Source organism: Eumetopias jubatus, unplaced genomic scaffold (assembly GCF_037043125.1).
Source record: "Eumetopias jubatus isolate StellerSeaLion01/CBP00866 unplaced genomic scaffold, mEumJub1_p1.0 scaffold_11, whole genome shotgun sequence".
NCBI lineage: Eukaryota > Metazoa > Chordata > Mammalia > Carnivora > Otariidae > Eumetopias > Eumetopias jubatus.
Window position 1 is genome coordinate 126,850,710 of NW_028274817.1, and position 7,632 is coordinate 126,858,341.

A 7,632-nucleotide genomic window follows, 5' to 3' on the forward strand; every position below is an offset into this window, starting at 1 on the left:
CGGGGCACGGATGACGTCCGCAGGGAAGGGACGTAGAGATGGAAATGATGGTATCTGGAGACCCCCGGGCACAACGGACGAGGGAAGGAGAGGCCAGTGCCAGGCTGGTGTGATCAGGGAGGTCTTCACAGAGGAGATAGCGTTTGCCGACAATGTTTCGGAGACGGAGAAGTATTGAAGAACGGTCGGGACTTTATGGGGACTCTGGCGGTGTTCACACCGTCCCTGAAATAATGCCCCACGGGGAAGACACGGGATTCCTTCCGGGGAGGCGGTGCTAGGGGGTATCACTCATTCTTGGCACAAGTGTTGCTAGAGCGCGTCCCACATGCCTGCATTGGAAAGGTGGCCCTAAATAAGACAGACACGACTCTATCCGTCTAGGGCATCCCTTCTAGTGGCAGCAGGACACTGTACACAGAGTAGGTGACACATATATGGCGTGCCTGGCCGGCGGTGAGGATATCCCTCGAACATGCTGAAACAGGGAGGGCGTCGATGCTGCCCACGTGGGGCGATTTGCATTTTAAAGAACCAGACCATGACGGTCTCACTGAGAAGCTGCAGCTCAGCAACAACCAGGGCGAGGGGAAGGAAGAGCCACACGGACGTCTGGGGAGAAGTGTGTGAGACACAAGAAACAGCCAGGGCAAAGGTCCTGGGGCAGTGAGACCATGTCTGCACCTTCCAGGGACAGCACACCAGCTGACATGGTGAACGGAGGCGAGGCTGGTCTCCCACGTCGTTCCCTGTCCTGCGGAGCACCAGTGGAAACGCCAACAAGGGGTTTTCACCCTCCAGACTCTGTCTGTAACCCCATCCTATAATGGTCCCTTAAATTCATTCAGACCCCCTTCTTGATTCCACTGGTTGCTATGGTTTGAAGGAGAAACATAAATAGACCCACAAAACTCGTTTCTACCCACAAAGTGGCCCTGGCCATAGCCTGGTCTCACAAGGGCACGTCCATCGGGCCGTGACCCCTCAGCAACAGATTCCATATTTCCAGCACTAAGCCGTCAGCTTGGTTTCAAGGACACAGAGTCACCTGATTATTTTTCCATCTTTGTTGTAAATTAATAGACTTGATATCTTTAGCACAGTTGTAGGGTTACAGGGACACCGAGCGGGAAGTCCAGAGCGTCCCCATGTACCACAATCGTGGCAGAAAGACGCACAGCAGAACCGGAATGAGGCCCCTGCAGGTTGCAGGTTAGAGAACAACGTGAGGGGTTTTTTTAATGAATGTCCAGAAAAGAAGCAGTGGGGGTTGGAAATAGGATGTGAATAACGTTCATTCAGCTGAGGATGAAGAAAACACGTGTGTCGGCTCCAGGAAGAAACCGAGGGCCTGGCTGCAGGGCCTCGAACACCTGTCATAAATCACCGCCACCTTGCAAGAAGCTCGATCGCTGGGCAGTCCAGCTGGGCCGCTGTGTGTCCCGACGCATGGATTCCCCTAACTGCCCCGGGAGGCCTGCACTCGCGTTCCCGAAATGAACTTCTAATTCTCCATCGACGCCGCAGACACTGGGTCCCCTCTTCCCCTGGGAAGGGGACCCGAGAGCATCACAGCGGGCGGCTGACCTCGCCAGCTGGCTGCCCATCTCTGGTTTCCAGTGCCCCAGCTCCGCAAAGCGAGGTGCTCACGGCACAGGGCTGACCGCATGGGTCCAAGCACGCATGTCCATGTGTGTGCGCGCATGCACATGCGCTCGGTACAGGAAGGCGTGTGTGTGCGTGTGCGTGCGGGGGTCACTGGAATGCGTGCGTGCATGCATATGCGCGCGTCGACGGGAGCTCACGCAAGGCTGGTTCTCGGCGCCCGTGATGAAAGGCGGCCGCGCTCCCCCGTCGGGGTGCCGGGGAACACGTGAGACTATTTACCTGGCGCGTGAAAGCAATCTGCTTCCAGATCCGATGTGCTGTGCACAACGCATGTCAGGTTCCCGGAGGTCGCCGCGGGGCCGGCTCTGCACCACAGGGCAGTTGGGGTAGCCGTGCGGCCGGGATTCAGGGAAAGCAGGCACGAGCAGCGTGATGGCGGTTTCCACGAGCAGCGTGATGGCGGTTTCCGAAGAAGAGAACAGGCCTACGGGTCCGGTGGGAAGACGCGATAGAAATGTGCCATGCTCTGACACACGCGCGCGCGCACACTGGGGGGGGGGGGCCCGCTTTCCCTTCCAGGATGCAAACCTTGGACTCTGCCCATGGCGCTGATATTCTGCAGCCTGGAGCCGCTCTCCTGGGGCACAGGGTTTCTACGACCCTGGTCCAGAAGTGACCCCCCACCCGTGCCATATGCATCCCTCAAACACTAGGCACGCACACAGAGTCACCTCCTGAGGACGAAAGACGTGCCAGGGGGGTTAAGGGCCCCGTGTCAGCAACTATAGCCAAGACCCCATGCCCATGTTGGCAGGAACAGGGGCCGGGTTTGTGCGTATTGGTATGTCTGCGCTGCACTGCGCTCCGAGCGCGCGGCACAGCCCCTCTCTCCCCCCGGCAGGTGTGCTACGTCTGCGGGCGTTGCAAACAATGCCTTAAGCCGTTCCCAAATGCAGGTCCTGGTGCACCTGCTGTGGGGGCTTCTCTCGGCACATCACTGGGACAGGAATTTTGGTCCGCGTGTGCGTATCAGGCAGGACAACCTGCCCGCGCCCATCTTACGGTAATGTCTACTTGTCTGTCTGTCTGTGTGTCTCTGAGCCGGCACCCTGCCCTCTCACTATCATCAGCACTCTACCCACACCTGACGCGTCACTTCCGTCCTTGCACCTGGTGAATTCCCCTGCTCGGGTTCTGCAGCCGCAAACCCGCCTTGCCAACTTCCCGGGATCAGCCGCACTTCATCCCCACGCGCATGTCCTCGTTTCTCTGCCATTCTGCTTGCGGTGGGGATGCACCTTGTCAGGACACTCGAGATTCACCTGTAATTTCTGCCTAGTCTACGGTGCCTTGCGACCAATCGCACGCTGGCCTCATAAAACGAATTCTCGGTTTTAAAGAGACATTTGCATATGGCTGCAATTACTGGGTTTTTTTTTCTTTCTTCTTACGTGTTTGGTGGAATCTGGTGGGGACGCCGATTGGCCCAGAAGTTAGCTTTCAGACAACAGAGTCCTGCTTCTGCCGACTCCACGATTCCAGGCGGATTCGGGCTTCCTATGTCTTCACCCATCCGTGTAGGTAAGGCGTATTTTTCCAAGGATGTGTGTCCGCCGCATTTAAACTCTCAACTGTGTGGGCAGAAAACCTGTCTGTAAGAATATCTTTTTCTTGTAGTTTCAATTTACGGCAGCTTTGAAGGCAGGACGTAGTTCATTTGTGCCTGGTTTTTCATGTCACGCTTTATCAAGACACGTGGATGTGTGTAAGGTGCACGGTTGCATGCATCCGACACGTACGCACACTCCCTAGCGTTTGTGAGGACGCAGGTGAACCTGGAGGTCGTATGCACCGGGCAGAGGAAGCCTCGCATGGAAGGAGAAATGCTGTAGGATTCCCCAGACACGAGGCTCCCTCTTCTTCTTGTAGAAATCAGCCCAGATTTTACCAGACGCTGTCGCTGTTCTGAGGGCGTCCTCAGCACCGAAGCACCAGTGACCACGGGTGCCGGGCGTGATTCATGTTTGTCTGCCCTGTTTTGTGTGGATGGTCCTGTTTCCGTGTTCTTGACGTGGATGCTCAGACCGTGAGCGTTTGCTCTTCGCTAATAGGCACAGAAGACAAACAAGCCGGCAGCTCATGCAAGCTCACAGAAGGACGGAAGCTGCCAGCAGCCGGACCCCCAGGGCTGATGGGCGAGTGCTGCTAGGTTGGGGGGACCGCCGATGTGGTCTGGAGTCTTGGACGGCTTGGGGAGATTCAGGGAGCACACACGCAGTTTGCAGGGAGCGGTCGGCGAGACGGCGGGCGGAGGGCTCCCTGGTGCCGCTCGTCTGACACAGAAGGAAGGCCATTGTGGCAGCAACCTTGGGCCCCTCATGGGGCTTCCGACGAATGCCCGGGGGGAAATGAGGGTCTAGCACCCCACGGCCCCAGGCCCACTTCCCTCATACCCACTTGGGGACAGGAAGAGCTACCTGCCCATTACCACCCTGAGGATGACCCCAGGGGCTCCTACCTGGCAGGTGTCAAATCCACCGTCGGACTGCCCACAGGACCCCCCGGCAATGCCTTCCCTCTGCCTCCTCCAGCTGCAGTAATCGGAGTCAGATACGGGTCAGAGCAGACCCACCCCTCCTGCAGTGAGCGGTGGTCTGTCTGCACCGCCGGACCCGACCTGAGGGGCAGGGGCCTCCTGCTCCAGGGACCGAGTCCCTCCCAGGCCCCCCAGCCACACGCAGGGCTCAACGGGTGGATTGGGACTCACATGAGAGGAGCGGGGTCAAATCCGGAGGTGCTCAATGGCCGGCTCTGTGGCCTTTGGGCAGTCACTTGCTCTCTGGGCCTCTCGCCGCTCGTCCCTGGAGCAAGGACTTTGGAGACACTGAGCTCCCGGGACGGGTGTGCGGGGCAGGTAAGCACCACCGGCAAAGCGCTCAGCGGTGCCTGCAGCCCCCTCCTCATGTGGGCATCCTGCGGCACGCGGATCCGCTCGTTTGCAGTGCTCCGGCCCTGTCCTGCACCTGAGCCTCCTCCTCGGCCCAGCGAGGTCAGGCCGCTCCCCGCGTCCACCTGCACAGTGAGGGACGCCCCTGCCGTTTGCCCCCAGGTGCCTCTGGCAGGTGCGGCTGGTCGCGCGTCTCTGGGCGCCGTGGGTACGGTCAGCACAGGCAGCGGGTCTGGGAGCGTTCAGTGTGGGGGGAGGAGGGGAAGGGCTGGGGGGAGCGGACACCCGCTCTGGGGGACACGGGAACCGCGAGCACAGTTGGAAGCTTTCATCGGAGGGACCCCGCGCTCTGTCTCTCTCTCTCCAGGGCGTGCCTCGGGCCGTGACCGATCCGCTCAGCGGGGGCTGCAGGGAACTCAGCTCTGGGGGCCCCAGTCCTTGCGAGCCCCCCGAGAAGGAGCCACCCAGCGGGGAGAAAACACGGGGTCAGCTTGGAGGAGGAGGCTCAGGTGCGTGGGACGCCGGCTCACACACCTTCGTCCACGTCTACTGCACCTGGACGCAGGACCTGGGCACCCTCCGCATCCCCGAGGGACGTCGGCACGCTGCCCTGCTTGGCAGACTCACCGTCTCAGAGCAAATAATGACATCCCCACGGAAAAAAACCAATAATAAGAAGAGGGCTGTGGCTTCTTCTCCGAGAGAACACCAAATGGCGGATGACGCCGGTGCTGCAGAGGGCCTGGGGGCCCTGGAATGGGAGGCCGCGGCGGCTTCCACGGAGGCTTTGGCAGCGGCATCCGGGGCCGCAGTCGCGGCCGTGGTCGGGGCAGGGGTCGAGGCCGCGGAGCTCGTGGAGGCAAGGCCGAGGACAAGGAGTGGATCCCCGTCACCAAGCTGGGCCGTCTGGTCAAGGACATGAAGATCAAGTCCCTAGAGATCTATCTTTTCTCTCTGCCTACCAAGGAATCTGAGATCACTGATTTCTCTCTGGGAGCATCCCTCAAGGATGAGGTTCTGAAGATCATGCCTGTGCAAAAGCAGACCCGTGCTGGCCAGCGGACCAGGTTCAAGGCGTCTGTTGCCATCGGAGATTACAAGGGACACGTCGGCCTGGGTGTCAAGGGCTCCAAGGAGGTCGCCACTGCCATCCGTGGGGCCATCACCCTGGCCAAGCTTTCCATCATCCCCGCGAGGCGAGGCTACTGGGGGAACAAGATCGGCAAGCCTCGCACCGTCCCGTGCAAGGTGACTGGCCGCTGTGGCTCTGTGCTGGTGCATCTCATCCCCGCCCCCAGAGGCACTGGCATTGTTTCAGCCCCTGTGCCCAAGAAGCTACTGATGATGGCCGGTATCGACGACTGCTACACGTCAGCCAGAGGCTGCACTGCCACGCTGGGGAACTTTGCTAAGGCTACTTTTGATGCCATCTCCAAGACGTACAGCCATCTCACCCCTGACCTCTGGAAGGAGATGGTGTTCACCAAGTCTCCATATCAGGAATACACTGATCATCTTGTGAAGACCCACACCAGAGTCTCTGTGCAGAGGACCCAGGCTCCAGCTGTGGCCACCACCTAGTTTTATACAAGAAAAATAAAGTGAACTAAAGCTTGTTTAAAAAAAAGAAGAAGAAGAAGAAGAAGAGGGCCGTGTCCGTCTCCAGCAGCCCCGAGCCAACGTGCCAAACCCTCCCCGTGATGACAGCTGTGGTGTCCCCATTATCAGATATTACCCCGTACATCGGACGGGGGTTGTTTGCATAATGGAGGGGGGGCGCGCAGGAGGGAAGCGAGCCCCTGACAGGAAGACGGATGGGCCCATCACATACAGATACGGTGACACGCTTGCCCCTCGGGGCTCCCGGGGATCCATCACAGACGCACCAACAGGGGATGTCGGAATCAAACTTAAAAAAAAGCCAAAGTTCCACATATTGAACAAAATAAATTGTTTAGAAGTGAACAGAGCAATAAATATTTAGGGGAAGCATATAAATCAAAACTTCAAAAGTGATTAAAGCCTCCGGAAAAACAGGTAATTCACATGGAGGGATTGGGAGGAGGAGGAGCACTGGGGTGTGGGGTGCAGCCTGGGGAGGGGGACAGGGCCACCGAAAAGGGGCTGGAAGGTGCAGCTGGTCGTCACCCCGACCCCGCCTGCCTGTGTCCCCACTTGCACTCCGCGGCTGTCCCCAAACGCTGCTCTGGGGTGGTTGTACCATGCGTGCATTGCTCTGGGAGGAAATGACTCAGAATGCAGACTCTTGCTTCGGGAGGCAACCACCAGCAGGGCACCCACTGGACGTGTGCTCTGAGCCCATGGATGGGGGCCACGCGCATCGTGGGTGCACAAGCAGACATACGTGCATCTGCCTTCTCACGCCCACGGCTGGCGGGGCTGGCGGTGACCAGCTGGTGCACCAGCTGGTGGTGACCAGCAGTCTTGCGGCAGGTGCATGGAAAGCTCTAGAACAGGGTGCCTGTCTTCCTCCCACACAAGGTGGTGTCCATCCATAAAGGAAGTAAATGTCCATCTGTGGACACGTCCACGTCTCCTGCGAAAGGATGCTTCTTATGGCCCAGGACAGCCCCACCGTGGGCTCAGACCCATGGAGACGAGGCAGAAGAACCACCTCCGAGCTTGTACGTGCTGACACGCATCATCCCAAACTACAACGCCCTTCTTTATTTGAGAAAGCAAGGTCCCTCTAAGCATCGAAAAGCATTCGGTGTTTACGGGCAGAGCTGCGTCAAAATTCTGCAGCTGAATGACAACCATCACTATGAGCAGAAAGCATGCTTCTTAGAAGGACGCTTGAGGAAAGCTGGCAGATTTGGGGGACGAGGCAAGTGCTCAAGCTGGGTGACCTGATGCATCAGAAAGTAACCCCTCTGTGTCTCAGAAGGTTGCATGTCGAGGGCACTCGGGTTTGTGGTGTGTCCCTGGTGTGGCTCAGCAGTGAGGCCCTTTGCTGGCTCCTCATGGAGGTCCGTGGCCCTCATTCTCCTGCGAGGACAGGACCTGACATGGACCCAAGTGTCTGAGGAGATGACAATAGATTGATAGGTAGATGG

The 7,632-nt window shown here is 58.5% G+C and overlaps 1 pseudogene; it reads left to right on the forward strand.

The window, feature by feature from the left end:
* The first annotated feature begins 5,267 nt into the window (after positions 1 to 5,267).
* LOC114218063 (small ribosomal subunit protein uS5 pseudogene) lies at positions 5,268 to 6,176 on the forward strand (annotated as a pseudogene).
* The last annotated feature ends 1,456 nt before the right edge of the window (positions 6,177 to 7,632 follow it).